The sequence below is a fragment of the Ambystoma mexicanum genome, chromosome 13 (assembly GCF_040938575.1).
Source record: "Ambystoma mexicanum isolate Mex_15411 chromosome 13, UKY_AmexF1_1, whole genome shotgun sequence".
Taxonomy (NCBI): domain Eukaryota; kingdom Metazoa; phylum Chordata; class Amphibia; order Caudata; family Ambystomatidae; genus Ambystoma; species Ambystoma mexicanum.
In genome coordinates, this window is record NC_090938.1 from 828,811,740 (window position 1) to 828,829,120 (window position 17,381).

At 49.5% G+C, this 17,381-nt stretch overlaps 1 long non-coding RNA gene across 2 annotated transcripts; it reads left to right on the top strand.

The window, feature by feature from the left end:
- The first annotated feature begins 11,281 nt into the window (after window positions 1-11,281).
- Window positions 11,282-16,141, top strand: LOC138522077 (uncharacterized). Of its 2 annotated transcripts, XR_011283233.1 has the most exons (5): window positions 11,282-11,375; window positions 13,611-13,649; window positions 14,050-14,179; window positions 14,618-14,798; window positions 15,027-16,141. It is a non-coding gene; the product is annotated as an uncharacterized lncRNA (long non-coding RNA). The 2 variants fall into 2 exon arrangements; XR_011283232.1 differs by having other exon boundaries at window positions 14,618-16,141.
- Window positions 16,142-17,381: the final 1,240 nt, after the last annotated feature.

The window sequence follows — 17,381 nt, forward strand, 5'->3', positions numbered from 1 at the left end:
TGTTATGCGGATGACACTCAGCTCTCCTTCAAGCTCGCCTCAGCCTCCTCTCCTCGCTCACTCATTCCTGATTGTCAAACCGCGATTCAGGAATGGCATGCCTCTAATGATCTCTGCCTGAATGCCAATAAGACTGAGATCCTTCTCATTTGGACCCCTGGTCCCTTTTTCCCTCTTTCACTCTGGCCGCCCTACCTTGGGCCCTCTACCTGCACCTTCCTGCGAGGCAAAAAACCTTGGTGTCAACTTTGACTCCACCCTCTCCTTCTCTCCTCACATCATGGACGTTTCAAAAAAAGTCACACTGCCAGCTGCACCGCCTCAGAGGTATTCTTCCTTTCCTCTCCTTCCCCCAGAAGCTCACTGTCTCCAGAGCTATGGTTCTCTCTAGGGTGGACTATTGCAACAGCCTCTTTGTAAACATTCCTGCCTCTACTCTCCGCCCTTATCTCTGCAACTTATCCAGAACAGGACTGCGAGACTTGTCCTTGGCCTCAAGCCAGGGATCGTATCTCTCCAGACCTAAAATCTCTCCACTGGCTCCCGGTGGCTTCAAGGATCAAGTTCACTTACTTCAGCTTTGCTTATTGCACTCTCCCTTCCCCTCCCCCTCCCCCTGGCACTTCTCCTTCCCCTGCACTTGCACGATCTAAATGACACAAGCCCTAATAAAATTGTTTGTTTTGTTCCCCTTTGTTTTCCCCTTCCTTGCATTTGTATAGTTGCCAATATAATACATTCCATTCTCTAGGTGTTTATCCATTTTCTTTTTTCCCCTTTTCTGCTTTTCCCATTATAAAACTCTGATTACAAGTCCCAGAATGCAAAGAAAAAAACAAGGTTGGATAAGCAGCGAGATATTGGAATGGATCATGCTGGCAACTCTGTGCGTCTGGGTGGGTCTGTGTCTGCAAACATGCAAACTTTCTTGGCTTTAGAACTAATCGTCGGGGTGGTTGATATTGTTTTACAAGTTCCCTGAAGCGGAGCCGGTTTGGTTGGGTGCAGACGGTTGTCATTAGGTGGATTACACCGCACTGATACATTAAGGATAATAGGTTTCCTCCCTTTTGGCCATCCCAGAACAAAGTATCAAGCCTAACGCAATGAAGTCTTCCAAGAAACCATGTGATGGGTTAAATGGATCACTAGAGAGTGAGCTACACTTCAAACTATTTCTCGTGATCTCTTGACAAGAAATAATGCTCACACCAAGACACAGCTCTGAAAAGAGCAAAGCAGTAGCACTGTGTAGCATCAAAGAATTCCAGGAACAGACCAAAAGAAAGGTTTAAAAGTTTGTCATGAGGTATTTAAAGACTAATCGCTGGTGTGTGTTCTTCCACCAAGTGCCACCTACATGATGTATGCATTTCCCAGTGAGGCTGTGGATGCTTTGAAATGCTCTACATCAGTAATGAGGCAGGATGCTCGCAGCACTGCACCGATGAGGCGGGATGCTCGTGACCCTGCACTGATGAGGCGGGAAGCTCGCAGCACTGCACTGATGAGGCGGGATGCTCGTGGCCCTGCACTGATGAGGCAGGATGCTCGCGGCCCTGCACTGATGAGGCACAGTGCTCGCACCCCGGCACTGATGAGGCGGGATGCTTGCGGCACTGCACTGATGAGGCGGGATGCTCGCAGCCCTGCACTGATGAGGCACGGTGCTCGCACCCCGGCACTGATGAGGTGGGATGCTTGTAGCATTGCACTGATGAGGCTGGATGCTCACGGCCCTGCACTGATGAGGCACAGTGCTCGCACCCCGGCACTGATGAGGCGGGATGCTCGTGGCCCTGCACTGATGAGGCGGGATGCTCGCAGCACTGCACTGATGAGGCGGGATGCTCGTGGCCCTGCACTGATGAGGCAGGATGCTCGCGGCCCTGCACTGATGAGGCACAGTGCTCACACCACGGCACTGATGAGGCGGGATGCTTGCGGCACTGCACTGATGAGGCGGGATGCTCGCGGCCCTGCACTGATGAGGCACGGTGCTCGCACCCTGGCATTGATGAGGTGGGATGCTTGTGGCATTGCACTGATGAGGCGGGATGCTTGCGGCCCTGCACTGATGAGGCACAGTGCTCGCACCCCGGCACTGATGAGGCGGGATGCTCGTGGCCCTGCACTGATGAGGCGGGATGCTCGCAGCACTGCACTGATGAGGCGGGATGCTCGTGGCACTGCACTGATGAGGCGGGATGCACGCGGTCCATCACCCATGAGGCAGGATGTTCGTGGCACTGCACTGATGAGACGGGATGCTTGCGGCCCTGCACTGATGAGGTGGGATGCTAGTGATCCTACACAGATGAGGCGGGATGCTTGCGGTACTACACTGATGAGGTGGGATGCTCACGGTCCTGCACTGATGAGGCTGGATGCTTGCGGTCCATCACCCATGAGGCGGGATGTTCGCGGCACTGCACTGATGAGACGGGATGCTCGTGGCCCTGCACTGATGTGGTGGGATACTCGCAGTCCTACACTGATGAGGCAGGATGTTTGCAGCTTTGCGCTGATGAGGCGGGATGCTTGCGGTCCATCATCCATGAGGTGGGATGTTTGTGGCACTGCACTGATGAGGCGGGATGCTTGCGCCCCTGCACTGATGAGGCAGGATGCTCGTGCTCCTGCACTGATGAGGCGGGATGTTTGTGCCCCTGAATTGATGGGGCGGGATGCTCGCGGCCCTGCACTGATAAGGCAGGGTGCTTGCGGTCCATCACCTATGAGGTGGGATTCTCACTGCCCTGCACTGATGAGGCAGGATGCTCGTGGTCCTACACTGATGAGGCGATTTGCTTGCAGTACTACACTGATGAGGTGGGATGCTCACGGTCCTGCACTGATGAGGCTGGATGCTTGCAGTCCATCACCCATGAGGCGGGATGTTCGCAACACTACACTGATGAGACGGGATGCTCACGGCCCTGCACTGATGAGGTGGGATACTAGTGGTCCATCACCCATAATGCGGGATGTTTGCGGCACTGCAATGATGAGGTGGGATACTCACAGTCCTACACTGGTGAGGCAGGATGCTCGTGGTCCTACACTGATGAGGCAGGATGCTTGCGGTACTACACTGATGAGGTGGGATGCTCGCGGTCCTGCACTGATGAGGCTGGATGCTCGCAGTCCATCACCCATGAGGCGGGATGTTCGTGGCACTGCACTGATGAGACAGGATGCTCGTGGCCCTGCACTGATGAGGTGGGATACTAGTGGTCCATCACCCATAATGCGGGATGTTCGCGGCACTGCACTGATGAGGTGGGATACTCGCAGTCCTACACTGATGAGGCAGGATGCTTGCAGCTCTGCGCTGATGAGGCAGAAGGCTCGCGTTCCATCACCCATGAGGTGGGATGTTTGAGGCACTGCACTGATGAGACAGGATGCTTGCACCCCTGCACTGATGAGAAGGGATGTTTGCGCCCCTGAATTGATGAGGCGGGATGTTCGCGGCCCTGCACTGATAAGGCGGGGTGCTTGCGGTCCATCACCTATGTGGTGGGATTCTCGCGGCCCTGCACTGATGAGGCGGAATGCTCGTGGTCCTACACTGGTGAGGCTGGATGCTTGTGGTACTACACTGATGAGGCGGGATGCTTGCGGCCCTGCACTGATGAGGCTGGATGCTCGCATCCATTACCCATGAGTCGGTATATTCGCAGCACTACACTGATGAGGCGGGATGCTCGCAGCCCTGCACTGATGAGCCGGGATGCTTGCGGTCCTACACTAACGAGGCGGGATGTTTCTAGTCCATCACCCATGAAGCGGGATGCTCGCGGCCCTGCACTGATGAGGCAGGATGCTTGTGCCCCTGCACTGATGAGACAGGATGTTTGCTCCCCTGAATTGATGAGGCCGGGCCCTGCACTGATAAGGCGGGGTGCTTGCAGTCCATCACCTATGAGGTGGGATTCTCGCGGCCCTGCACTGATGAGGCGGGATGCTCGTGGTCCTACACTGGTGAGGCGGGATGCTTGCGATACTACACTGATGAGGCGGGATGCTTGCGGCCCTGCACTGATGAGGCTGGATGCTCGCGGTCCATCACCTATGAGGTGGGATTCTCGCGGCCCTGCACTGATGAGGCGGGATGCTCGTGGTCCTACACTGGTGAGGCGGGATGCTTGCGGTACTACACTGATGAGGCGGGATGCTTGCGGCCCTGCACTGATGAGGCCGATGCTCTCGGTCCTGCACTGATGTATGTGGGCGATCAGGCCATTTTGGACCAAACTCCTCTCGGATCTCGCTGTTCACTGCATCCTCTTCTGCCAAAGTGAGCAAATGAAGCATAACGTGGACGACAACAGGGTGAAGAAAGCCAACTTTACCACCATGAGTGAGGACGAGAATTAGTCAGACCCGTAAATCCACTGGAACTGAGCCACCTGAGTCCTGCTGCGAGAGTTTGCAAGAAGACCACCACCGTGCCTCTGGAACATGGTGGCTTCATGCCAGCACGCAGAGGCGTTGCTAGGGAGGGGGGCTAAGTGGGCTATAGCCCCTGGTCTTTTGGTTGTAGCCCCGGATAGAATCTCAGGAGCTATAGCTAAACGGCTAGCTAGCCCCCAGTCTCAACAGTTCTGACATTAGCGTAGCCCCGGGTCTTTCCCAAGCCTAGAAACTCCCCTGCCTGCAAAGAATGGAGATTGATGAGGTGCTTAAAATCCTTAAAATCCGGAAGGACTTCACGCGGTTTCCTCCACCTTCCGCATTTCTGCGATGGTTTTATTCTGGGGCATCTGGTGTCGTTTTAGCGAGCGGGCCGAAATGAAAAAAAGAAAAAAGTCCTGTACAGTGATACTGGATTACGACGTTCAATTCAAGGCGCCAAGAAATACCTGGGCGTCAGGGGAGGGGGAGGGGTTAGTGGAAGTACAGGTGAGAATGGGAGGCAATCCCTAATAAACGCAAGAGGAGGGGGTGCAATAAAAGGGGTGCAAGACAAAGCACGCCGAACAGCAGGGCTGTGGCTAGGTCTGGGAAAGATCATGGGCTGAGCTAATGTCGGGACTGTTAGCACTCGGGTCGCTAGCCTTTAGCTTGGGACTGTCAGGACTCGGACTAGCCAGCCTTTAGCTTGGGACTGTCAGGACTCGGGCCAGCTAGTCTTTAGCTTGGGACTGTCAGGACTCGGGCCAGCTAGCCTTTAGCTTGGGACTGTCAGGACTCGGGCCAGCTAGTCTTTAGCTTGGGACTGTCAGGACTCGGGCCAGCTAGTCTTTAGCTCGTGACTGTCAGCACTCGGGCCAGCTAGTCTTTAGCTTGGGACTGGGCCAGTTAGTCTTTAGCTTGGGACTGTCAGCACTCGGGCCAGCTAGTCTTTAGCTTGGGACTGGGCCAGTTAGTCTTTAGCTTGGGAATGTCAGGACTCAGGGCCAGCTAGTCTTTAGCTTGGGACTGTCAGGACTCAGGGCCAGCTAGTCTTTAGCTTGGGACTGGGCCAGCTAGTCTTTAGCTTGGGACTGGGCCAGCTAGTCTTTAGCTTGGGACTGTCAGCACCTGGGCCAACTAGTCTTTAGCTTGGGACTGGGCCAGCTAGTCTTTAGCTTGGGACTGTCAGGACTCGGGCCAGCTAGTCTTTAGCTTGGGACTGGGCCAGCTAGTCTTTAGCTTGGGACTGTCAGGACTCAGTGCCAGCTAGTCTTTAGCTTGTAGGTCCTGAGCTTCTATCCGGGGCTACAACAAAAAGAGCCGGGGCTATAGACCCGCCCCCACACCCACCTAGCGACAGCTCTGCAGAACAGAAATTAGAAACTTAATTGCCACGTGATTAGAAGTAACAGCATACACCTTCTATCCCAAGCAAAGCCATGGTGGGGCATACGCCCCGATGCTGGACCTACTGCGATCTATCAAATATCACCTTTGATATTTGAAATGTTGGAGTGAAGGGGCTCAAGGAAGCACAGATCGCTGACCAGAGTGGGGAATAATGGGGCGAGTTTCGGTTCTTGCTAAATGCAAGTGGTGGATCTGTGGCGCATGCACACATATTGTAGTGCCATCGGGTGCGCACCCGGTTGTGACAGTTGACCGTTGGTGCCAACAGCATTATTCACCTGCTCTCTTGGTGACTGGACCTGGATGGGGTCTTATCTTAGAGTAACATTGAGTAACGTACCTCATTCACGGTGTCTGGTTTGATACTTAGCAGAGCAAGCCTGAGGAACCGTCTCTACCCAACCCTGAGCTGGCTCCTTAGACCTAAGACTGAGCCGCCTTCCCTGGACCTGTAGCGTCGCCCGAAGAAAGGGGTGGTCCTGATGAGCAGATACTATGGGGAAACTCCAGTGGGCTCCACTCATATCCACATCGCCCGACCCTTTACATAAAGAAAATATAAAGACGAATTACCCACTAGTGGGAGAGTATTGGCACTAAGTTCTGAACCGTGACTAGCAGTTCACCCGAAGGTCCCCCGCGGAACAGTCTTCCGGGCAATGTGGGTAAGAGGCCTACTCCCTAATGACGCGAGTAGGGGTTCAGGAATCTTTAGGAATTCCTGTTAGTTCTAGCAGCACACATGGAAACCTCACTGGAAGCTGTGTTTAATCACAGGCCGGAGAGTGTCACATCTGGCCAAGCAGCTTGCACAGAACACCTGGAAGCGGTCTGCTTTCCCTTTACACGAATATTGGAAAAAGACGTAAGAAAGGCTTGATAGCTTAAGAGGGGTGAACACCCGCAGATCATTTGTAACCCCAACCTCTCTACACGGTGTTGTGTTATTAGAGCAAATTCATCTTCATGTCGGTGAGTGTTAAATAACCTTTTAATCACACCCTATTTATATATTTGAAGTGAAGATTTTTTTTAACTGCTGAATATATTTCTGCTATAAATTCCAGCAGGTCTGGCTCAGCCTTTCACCTTTCAGTGATCGATATGTTCAGTATCTTTCAATTGGGTAATAATGACACTTTTTATAAAAGCCAGGCCACTTGGGCTTCTAGCGGTCTTAGGTAGTGCTGGGGACCTCGGTAGAAGCCAAGGGCCTTACCTGACTCTCTGGTCAATATCTTCATGGGAGAGCCCTCTCTTTCCTCCAATGTTGCTGATATGCACCGGCTTCCTGAGGTCTACCCTCCTCAAGAAGCAGCCATTTCATCATGGCAACCTGGGGCCTCAGAGGCTACTCCTTCCCTCCTGCCACCAGGGGTCACAGTCCATTACCGTAGGGAAGAAGGAGGAGCAAAGGTTTAACAGAGGGTCTTGCTCTTCAAACAGACCCACATTGTGGGAGAAGTGTCCCTGACCCTTGACCTGCAGCATATCGGAAAAGATAGCTCAGTGGACTTAGTGATCGTCTCAGACATCTCTGTGCAACTTGCAGACACAGACTTGAATCCTTGTAATCCTTGTGAGCCTTTGTCCTGATGACTTTTTTAACAACTAAGTTCTGTTAAGTTGAATAAATGCAACACTGATTATAATTACAGCTCCAGGAAGGAGCAGGAATCCAGCACAACGTGCGCTATAGGCGCTGATATTCTCATTATTATGATATGATATGGCATTTATAACGCGCCTATACACAAGTGTTTCAAGGCGCGACGTGGCAAGGGAGGGGGAACAAAGGGAAGAAAGACAAAGATCCTAGTAGGCCAAGTGACATTCAGATCGCGCAAGTGCAATTGAAGGGGGAGGGGGGAAGTGCAATACAAGGGATAGGACAATAAAAAAGATAAATAAAACGGCCAGCAGGTGGCAGTGTATGGTAAGTGTACAACATAAGTGCTGGTAAGGGGGGCTGTAAGGATACAGAAAACAGTCCCCAGGTGCAGGGGTTGCCAGGGAGGCAGTGAAGGTGGGCAACTGGCAGGCCTGGCCCAAGATCAGAAGGGAGGCCAGGTATCCAGTGCAGTATCTGTCAGGAAAATCAACAGGGGAGAGGGGGAGTGAAGGCAGAAGTAAAGAGGAAGGTTTTGAGGTGCTTCCGGAACCGAAGATGGTTCTCCTCAAGTTTCAGGGAGGCAGGAAGGCTGTTCCAGAGGGAGGCCCCTGCCGAAGAGAGAGATCGACCACCAACTCGTTGCTTGGAGAAGCGACTGACCCTGAGGGAGTTGGAGCCGGAAGAGCGGAGAGCTCGAGAAGGAAGATATTTGGGAAGAGAGAGTTGAAGGTATTGAGGCCCCAGGCCCCAGAAGGCCTTGTGGACAATGCAGAGGGTTTTAAACTTAATCCTTGCAGCCACTGGGAGCCAGTGCAGAGATTTCAGTCCTGAATAGATACGATCCCTGGGCTTGAGGCCAAGGACAAGTCTTGCAGTTCTGTTCTGGATTAATTGCAAAAGGTGGAGAGTAGAGGCAGGCAGATTCAGATAGAGTCTGTTACAATAGTCCAGCTTAGAGAGAACCAGGGCTCTGAAGACAGTGAGCTTCTGGGGGAAGGAGAGGAAAGGAAGAATACCTCTGAGGAGGTGCAGCTGGTAGTGTGACTTCTTAGAGACATCAGAAACGTGAGGAGAGTGTGGAGTCAAAGATGACCCCGAGGTTTTTAGCCATGCAGGTGGGAGAGGGAAGAGGGCCAAGAGAGGCCGGCCAGAGAGCTGCAGGGAAGGAGGGAGTGGGTGTGCCGATGAGTAGAATCTCAGTCTTACTGGCATTAAGGCAGAGGTCATTAGCGGCACACCACTCCTGAATGGCAGACAGACAGAGATGAGGGAATGAGAGGCAGAGGCCGAGGATAGCCTGAAAATGAGCTGAGTATCGTCTGCATAGCACTGAAAGTTGGGGCAGAGAGCGGCAATGCGGTGGGCAAGGAGTGCCAGGTATTGGTTGAACAGCCAGGGAGAGAGGTTAGACCCCTCGGGGACACCACAGGTAGAGACAAAGATATCGGAGAGGAAAGATCCAAGCTGGACCTGGGAGGGTCGGTGGGAGAGGAAAGAAGTCAGCCACGCCAGAGCCTGACCAGTGATACCCAGGTTATCAAGGAGACGGTTGAGCAGGATGGCATGGTTGACAGTGTCAAAGGCAGAGGAGAGATCAAGTAATATGAGAACACATGGGGTGTTCGAATCAAGGTTAGAGAGCAGGTCTTCATGGATGTTCAGGAGAGCAGTTTCCATGCTTCTGGCAGCTCTGAAGCTGATAGTCATGAAGACAACCAACAGATTCAGTGTGGAGATTGAGCTGGGAGATGGCCAGTTTCTCCAGGAGCTTGCCCAGGAAGGGGGTGATGGAGATTGGGTGATAGTTAGCCGGGCAGGAGGGGTCGGCAGAGGGTTTCTTAAGACGAGGGTGCACAAGGGAGTGCTTCAAGGGGGATGGGAAGACTCCAGTGGCGAAGGAGTGGTTGCAGAAATCAGCCAGGGCTGGAGCCAGGGAGTCGATGTGGTCCTTGATAGTTGTGAAGGAACAGGGGTGAACCTGTTTCGATGAGACTTTCATAGATCGGCCTTGTCAAGAAACCTCGGCTGCGGAGAACAGGGGAAAGGCAGAGAAGGAGGGAGGTGAGGTGGCTGCAGAGAGGCCAGAGGAGGAGCAGGGAGTGGGGGGAGGTGGGGGATAGGAGGAGAGAGAGGACAGGATGTCCTGAATTTTAGAGATGAAGTGAGAAGCCAGTGCCGTACAGTTGGCCTGGGAGGGGGTAGGGGAGGTAGAGACTGTGGCAGGATTGGCCAGTTCCTTGCAGATTTTAAAGAGTTCGGCCGAGTTGTTTGATGCCGCAGAGACGCAGGCTTGGATATGGGCTCTCTTCTTGGTTAGGACAGAGAGCCGGTATTGTCTTTGGAGCAGACGGCAGGCCAGTTTGTCAGAGGATGTACATGAAGCACGCCATTTCCTCTCGGCCACCCTGCACTTGCGTTTTAGGGTGACGAGGTCTGAGTCGTACCATGAGTTGCACTTGGCTTTGGACTTCAGGCGGATTCTCATGCCAGGGGCAAGGATATCAAGAGTATCAGATATAGCAGAGTGGAGCATGGAGAGGGCTGTGTCAGGGTGAGAGTCAGCCATAGGGGGAGGAGGAGGTGAGAAGGTGGCGGCGAAAGCCTCAACTGACACGCGCTTCGTGGGTCGGATGACCGAGAAGGTGGGTGGCAGTGCTGGAGGTGGCTTGGCCTGGGGGGTAGGGAGGGTGAGGTGGGAGGAGAGGAGAAACAGATCTCTCCAGGAGAGAGGAGTGGAGAGAGGGACAGAAGGTCTGAGGAGATCAGGGCATCCAGATTTAGCCACAGGTCTAAACATAGCATGCCCCCCTAGGTGAGAATCCTTTGCCATCCCAGTCAAAAACTGGCATCCAGCACCCTCAAAAACCACAATCTGGCAAGGGTAAAGCTTGAGACTATGTTGTGCGAAAATGGAAGCCACAGGCTACAAAGCATGCCCCCCTGGGTGAGAATATTTTGCCACCCCAGTCAAAAGCAGGCACCAAGGTATTCTATGTTCGTTGTGGAACAAGCTCAAACTTCACCGTGCCGGAATAATGCATTTATTTAAGAATACTTTCCTCCCATTGTATTACAACTGGCATATGCTGCATTGCCCTTAACTGATAGCAAATTGTCCACCATTGGGACTGAAAAACCCCACACATGAACCCAAAATGTCCCCTTGTTTGGTTCCCTGCACTGGAAAGGGAGATATCAGGACCCTAGGGGAGACAAGGAAACATTTGGAGCAATATCATGACTGAGGCCTTTTTAGAATTGCCTTCACTGCAAAACAAATCACTCCCAGGGACCTCAAATGTTTTCAGACTAGGGACAGCAAGATGAAAATGATTTTCCCATAAAACGCTTTAGGGAAGTGGTGAAATCAATGGAGTCCAGTCTTGCAATTGAAGTACTTAACCACATATCTTCCCAGCTACAGTTTGAGGACATGTTTGGGTTTTGATGGAGTTGGCTTAAAAAGTATGCAAATCACATGATAAACCAAGCTGACAAACATAACCTTTGTGATAATAAGGTCACCTATTTTTATTAATTGTTTGACAGAGGCGTGCAGCTGGTTAATAAAGAGGATTTTATTTTACTGTGCTGTTCATAATAAAGGGTGTTTTAAAAAAAATAGTGTTTCTGAGGAAAGTGGGGTTAAATTTGCTTGGTGAGCAGCAGATTATAGTAAAATATTTTTATTTTGACACTGTGTTGTATGTATAGTTATGCTATTCTGTTAAATGTCTTACTTTTGAGGCCTAACCACGGCATTTTAAGTGAGTGCTCTTTCTTTTTGCTGGTTTTGGTGCGAGTCGGCTTGCTTTGGGCTTGTTTTGCAGGGGCATTTATTCGGCCTTTTTTTTTTTACTTGGACCTGGCAACGTGGGCAGCAATGGCGGCGGAAGAAGACGGTGGCTGTGCTCCTGCTAGGCACAAAAAACGGGATAAATCCATAGAAGAGGTAGGTGGGAGTGCACAGGTTTCAGGGCACCCTTATTTATGTGAGCGTTTTGGGATCTCGTCTCTCTGGAGCAGCTGTGAGCACTGTACTCCGAGAATATCGTGGGGCATGGCGTGGAGACAACGCGGGAAAAGAAAAGCTGACTGCATCTAAGCCAACTGTACATGCCGGGACGAAAGGAGGCTCTCGCGGGCCTTCCCGAGGGAAGGTGAGCGAGGAATTCAGGAGATGAGCATCCAGAGCAGCGCCGCTCGAGTAACAACCCGTCACCACAAGCAGGCGCATCTAGCCCATGTGAAGCAGAGATGTACTGCGGCACCGGCGGTTCCCCATATCTCTGCTCCTTTCTTATAAGTCGACCCGGGCGGAGCAGTCTTTCATGTGTCCCTTTGAGCACTGGAGATTTGCCTTGGATCGGATTGTCATTTTTAGGTTTAAAAAGCATATTTGCAAACCGCTCATTTGCCGAAATCATTGCAATCTGAAGGCCTTAATGAGTTTCAGATGTGCGAGACAAAATTGCAGCGAGTTTGTACTGCAGTGCTTAGGATTTGAAAAAGATGCCCCGAAACCGTGTTTTCCTACTTTTCCTGACATTTTCTCAGAGGACTATTTTTAACCCGCCATTTAGTTTCATGGACTCGGGCTGCCTCTTTCCCGCGCCTCACCCGGCTCCCACTCTGCCTTCTGACCTTTCACCTTATATCTTTGACTCATCACCTAACTGCTCCTGTGTGGATGTTTTGCTACTTACAGACCCCGCTCGTTATACAGCCCATTATGGATGCAGACCACAAGTCCTCCTAGTCGGAGCTGGCGCAGCCCTCGTTTTGCCATCTTTTTATTAGTGTTGGAATGGCGTGACGAATTTGGCTAATGCTGAAGGCGCGGGGAAGCTTTAAAATAGAAAACCCTCTTTAACAAACTTTTTGTGTGTGCATGACAGCTGGTGTTCAAGAATTAAAACAATGGAACTGTGCTATCGAAAACTGATTTTAGAAGCTGCAAATAGTAAGCGCTATGATATTTAATATGATTGCACATGTACAGAAAGCAGGCTGGAGCCAGGTGCGTGACAAACGAAATAAATGTTTATTCGTTTTCATGTAAGTTGAAGGAAGCTAATGCATACCTGCCTACATTTGAAAATCAAAATTCCTGAGATGTATGCCCTGCCCACTGTCACACAACTCCACCCATTTTCACATAGCTCCGCCCACATGTTAAAAAGGTAAACTCTGTTGTAAGTGATGTGACATCAGAAATGTACAGTTCAATGTAAAATATGCTTATTTCATTAAATTGCCTTTTCACAACCACCCAAATTGCATAGGACAAAGGGCATTAGCCTTCCATTAAATCAACACGTTAAAATGTGCACATGTAAACTCCAAGAACCAAAACAAACGTTTTCCCTGAATTTTGCAGTACCGACATTGGATAGTTCCCCTTAGTTGTATTCCATCAGGTTATGTAGAGCAGCAGTGAGTTGTCCAGCCTGCAAACCTGATGACTGTGGTTCAATGGGGCTGAGCCCACCCTAACCCGGGCAAAAAGAACGAAAGCAAAAGAAACGTGCGTTCACATTGAAATTCGGCAAAAAAGAATGAAAGGTGAAGCAAAAATAAACCTGCGTTATTTTGCTTCACCTGCATTCTTTTTGCCAATGTGCTTGAAGCGTTACAGTCATTGCTGCAGACACAAAGCCACACTCGGGCAGGGAGTCTGTGGTGGCGGAATCATGCAAGCATTAAAAAAAAAAAAAAATCAGTGAAAGCTTTCCCCCATAAAATATCCTGAGATTCCAGGGTCTTTCCCGGAGTCCCAGAGAAATGGCTAAAATTCCTGAGTCTCTGGGAAAAATCCGGAGGTTAGGCAGGTATGAGCTAATGGCTTCATTTCATTGTAATGCAAGCACTTTACAGAAGAATTCTAATGTGAAAAAAAGCTGTTTTTGCCCAAGTCACATAACCCACTAACCCTATGCTCAATTCTCTGCATACATAACTTGCACGAAAATCCACACAACCATCTTCTCGCTCAGCAAACTGTACGCACTTCACCACCCCGCAAAAACAACACAAACTGCACCAACAGAAGACGAGGTCTCGCATTGGTCCGATATTTACTCTAAAGCTCAGCGCACGGTGAAAACCAAACTGAAGGTGTCAAAACTTTCTCACTTTCCTATTACCTCTTCACCCGACAAACCGATTCCCGCCATCTTGTTTGCAGATCCACCTGAGTGCCTGGGGACCAATACTGTTGGTGACGGTGAGCGATACAAATACCTTTATTAACATTAACATAAATAAATCTCCATGCAAAATGTGGTTTATCCGTGGCAGAGCCACTCCTATGCACAAGGCAACATTTAATAATAAAGTGCCTTAAATCACTAATCCAAGATTTTCAACCTCACAAACGACAACGACCTGTAAGTTTTTGACATAGAAGCTGCATGTCTATCGTTGTTTATTACACAACTTCTTGCATGTCTTAAATCACTGAAAATACAGTGGGGTTATAGAGTTGGTAGGGGCAGAAGGAGATGTAGTTGGGGAAGAAGAGGGATGGGGCAGTTCGGGGAGAAGGGGGGGTTGGAGCAGTTGGGGGTAGAAAGGAATTTGGTCACTAGTCATGTGTAATATTAATGTTTGTGCTACTATTTCAGTATACTGGGATACAATGGACTTGCATCGAAAGCTGGCCATCGGATACTTCCTGGAACTGGCGCTTCAGTGGAGAAAGAGGAGGACTGGAACCACCGAGTGCCTGATCCTGGTCCGGCAACAGCATCAGAAGTAAGCACCCCTTGAGTAAAAAGCAAGTTGGTTGGCACCCCTATTAAAAGTAATGCTTTATTTTCTCAGTCAATATGCCAGTGAAATCTTAGTCTTCTCCTGCCTCATCTCTCCCCTCTACCCCTGGCATTCCTGTGAAGACATCTTGGGGTCGATAACCTTGTAAAGTTTGCGATCGACTATATGCCTAAGCCTACAGATCTATAATTGTATGTATTGTGCTTACAAAGCTGTTTCACCAAAGCACGATACTATGTGAATACATAACCAGTTAGGCAGAAAAGCAGTAAGGAAACAAGATAAACGGACCACCAAAAAGAGAGCATATACTTGTGGACTTGGCTTTATTAAATATTGAAATCTGAACAATTTCCAGATCTTGATATCGTTTTTTTAGGTTTGAGAAATCTAATCCTTTTTCTTTTCTTATATACACAGAGGAACATTCTTCTCGTTACAGGCTTCGTGGTGAACCAAGGGAGATTGTGATGTCAGCAAAAAAAGGCAGACGAGCAACTTGGCCCGCTACCTGCTGAAAAAACAGCTGGACCCTGAACGTAGCAAATGGCAGAAAAGGGAAGATTAATATTGGATTGTCATCGACAAGAAGCTAAAAAAGGTACATAAATGCCATTCAGAACACTCATGTTAAATATATTTATTTGAAGCTTGTAGAGTGCTAATTGTCTACTGCGCTTCCTTTCATCCAGGCATCTCTGTGCCAGGCACTTCTTCAGCGAAGTTATGTTTGTTAAACACCTCCTTTCAAGATCTACCGGTTGGTAAAATGTCCTTTTCCAGCTCTTTTCAAACAATTTCTACAGAATTATTCCTTTTTGCCTTTCAGAATGTATCCATTAAAGCAACAGAAATGGGCTTTGCAGAACACTCTGCTGTTGAATACCGAAAAGCACTGCCGAGCACAATTGGGATCTACTGTCTGAAGCAGAAGGCACCTGACTTGTCTTTTTCTACGCAAGTCTAGTCACTATTTACAGAGTGCAAAATTCATCTTATTTTTTAAAACATTTAGTTATTGTATTATAAAATGCTACCTGGGCTGGTTCAGGGGAACTCCATTGCTGCCTGTACTTGTCTGGGGCCCCCCGGCGCTCTTGCTCCCTGAGTTGTGGCTGGATCTGCACCACCCCTTGCTACCTCGCATGGTTTTGTGCCCTCTCCTTTCTTACTCTCTTGCTCCGTGGGCCGGTATCCCTTCCATTTGCGTCCTGGGCTGGGTCTGCGTCTTCCCTCTCCTCTGCTCCCAAGGCTAATCAAGGGCCGCCCCAGCACTTGCTTGATCCCTGGGATGGGTCTGCATCACCCTCTCGCTTAATCTCTGGATTGTGTCCACACCTCCGTTTTCCTCCCTGGGATGGGACGTGCCCCCCAGCTCCCTGGTCTGTGCTTGTGCCCCCCTCCCTTGCTCCATGGGCTGGTTCTGGGTCACCATCTGACTCCCCTGATCCCTGGACTCACCCTAGGTCCACATCAGAATCCCTCGCTCCCCAGCTTGCTCTGGTTCCCCATTTGACACACTGGCTTGTTCTGGGTCCCTAACAAACTTCCTTACTTGTTGGGATGTGTCTGGGTACCCTTTCTGGCTCCCTGCACAGGTTCCGGGTCCCTTCTTCGCCCTTGCTCCCTGGGCTTGCCCTGGGTCTCAATTTGACTCATTGGCTGGTTCTGGCTCCCCGCCTAACTTCCTTGAAAGCTGTGCTGAGTCTGGGTACCTGCTTCACAATTGCTCTGTGAGCTTGGTCCGTACCTGACATCTTGCTTACTGGGTTTATCCGGGTTTGACTCCCTGGCTGGTATTATTTTTTTTAAATCCATGCATGTGCACTAATTGTAAAGTACCCAGTTCTGGGATTGCTACAGTCATGCTTGTGTATATGTGCCCATTTTCAGGTTGAACCTCATTGTGCCTCTTTTAATAAATGCAATTGAATAAAAAGCAGGTGTTAGTAATTTTTAAAAAAAAATAATATCCCATTAGCCTTGTTCGACTGTCATATCATTTTATCCAAATGACTAAGACCCAATGAGTGTAATGCCTGCAGGAGGGTTTCTTTTCAGGGTTATAGTTAACATCGCTTTGGGATTTTTATAGGATTGTCTTGAGTTTGCATTGCTTTTGGATTTTTATAGGATTTTTGTGGGATTGCATTGCTTCTACCAGGAAGGACTTCTAATTAACATATATCGGGTGCATTAAACCAAAAGGAAGCCATTGCTTGGGTTTATTTGAAGATTGCGTATTTTAATGCAGCGCTTTGGAATTGTGGGAGTTTTCTGGGTGTGAGGACATATTAGCTAGAGGTGAGAAATGAAATGAGGGAGTTTACAGATTGGTTCGTGACATGGGGGGATTTGTAGATTTGTACACTAAATCAGCGAACTTAGTTAATGACTTGGGTGCTATAGCATAGAAGTCAAAGAGGGAAAGTGACGGCTGCAAAATTCCCTAAGAGTTTTTCCAGTACAATATACATAAGTCTAAGTAGTGTCCTTTTAAAATAATGCCACCAGTCTTACTCAAAAGGGATACATCCTGGGGTAATCCAACCCCTTTTCCTAAATCTTTTGGAAGCATCTTGAAATCATTTAAACTCATCCCGGAGTGGTCTGCAATAATCATTCACAATTCAAAACCCATCCTATATCATGGAACCATCCTGGAGTAATCCCCACCCATCCTGAAGTTGTCATGAAGTCATCCTGGAGTTTTCATGGAGTCATTCTAGAGTAATCCAAAATCATCCAGGAGTAATCCCAACTCATCCTGAAGTTGTCATTGAGTCATCCTGAAGTTGTCATGAAGTTGTCATGGAGTCATCCTAGAGTAATCCGAAGTCATCCTGGAGTAATCCTCACCCATCCTGAAGTCATCCTGAAGTTATCCTAGAGTAATCGGAAGTCATCCTAGAGTAATCTGAAGTCATCCTGAAGTTGTCATGGAGTCATCCTGAAGTTGTCATGGAGTCATCCTAGAGTAATCCAAGATCATCACTGGAAGTAATCCGAACTCATCCTGGAGTAGTTTCTGTAATGACTCTAGAGTCATCATCTCATTACATATTCTGGCCTGTGGGAATACTTCGGATGATCTTCCTGAACTATCCATGGATGACTCTAAAATGGAGTCATCGGATGACTCCAGAATGATTCCAGGATGATCTTCTTTTTTGACTAGGGTAGG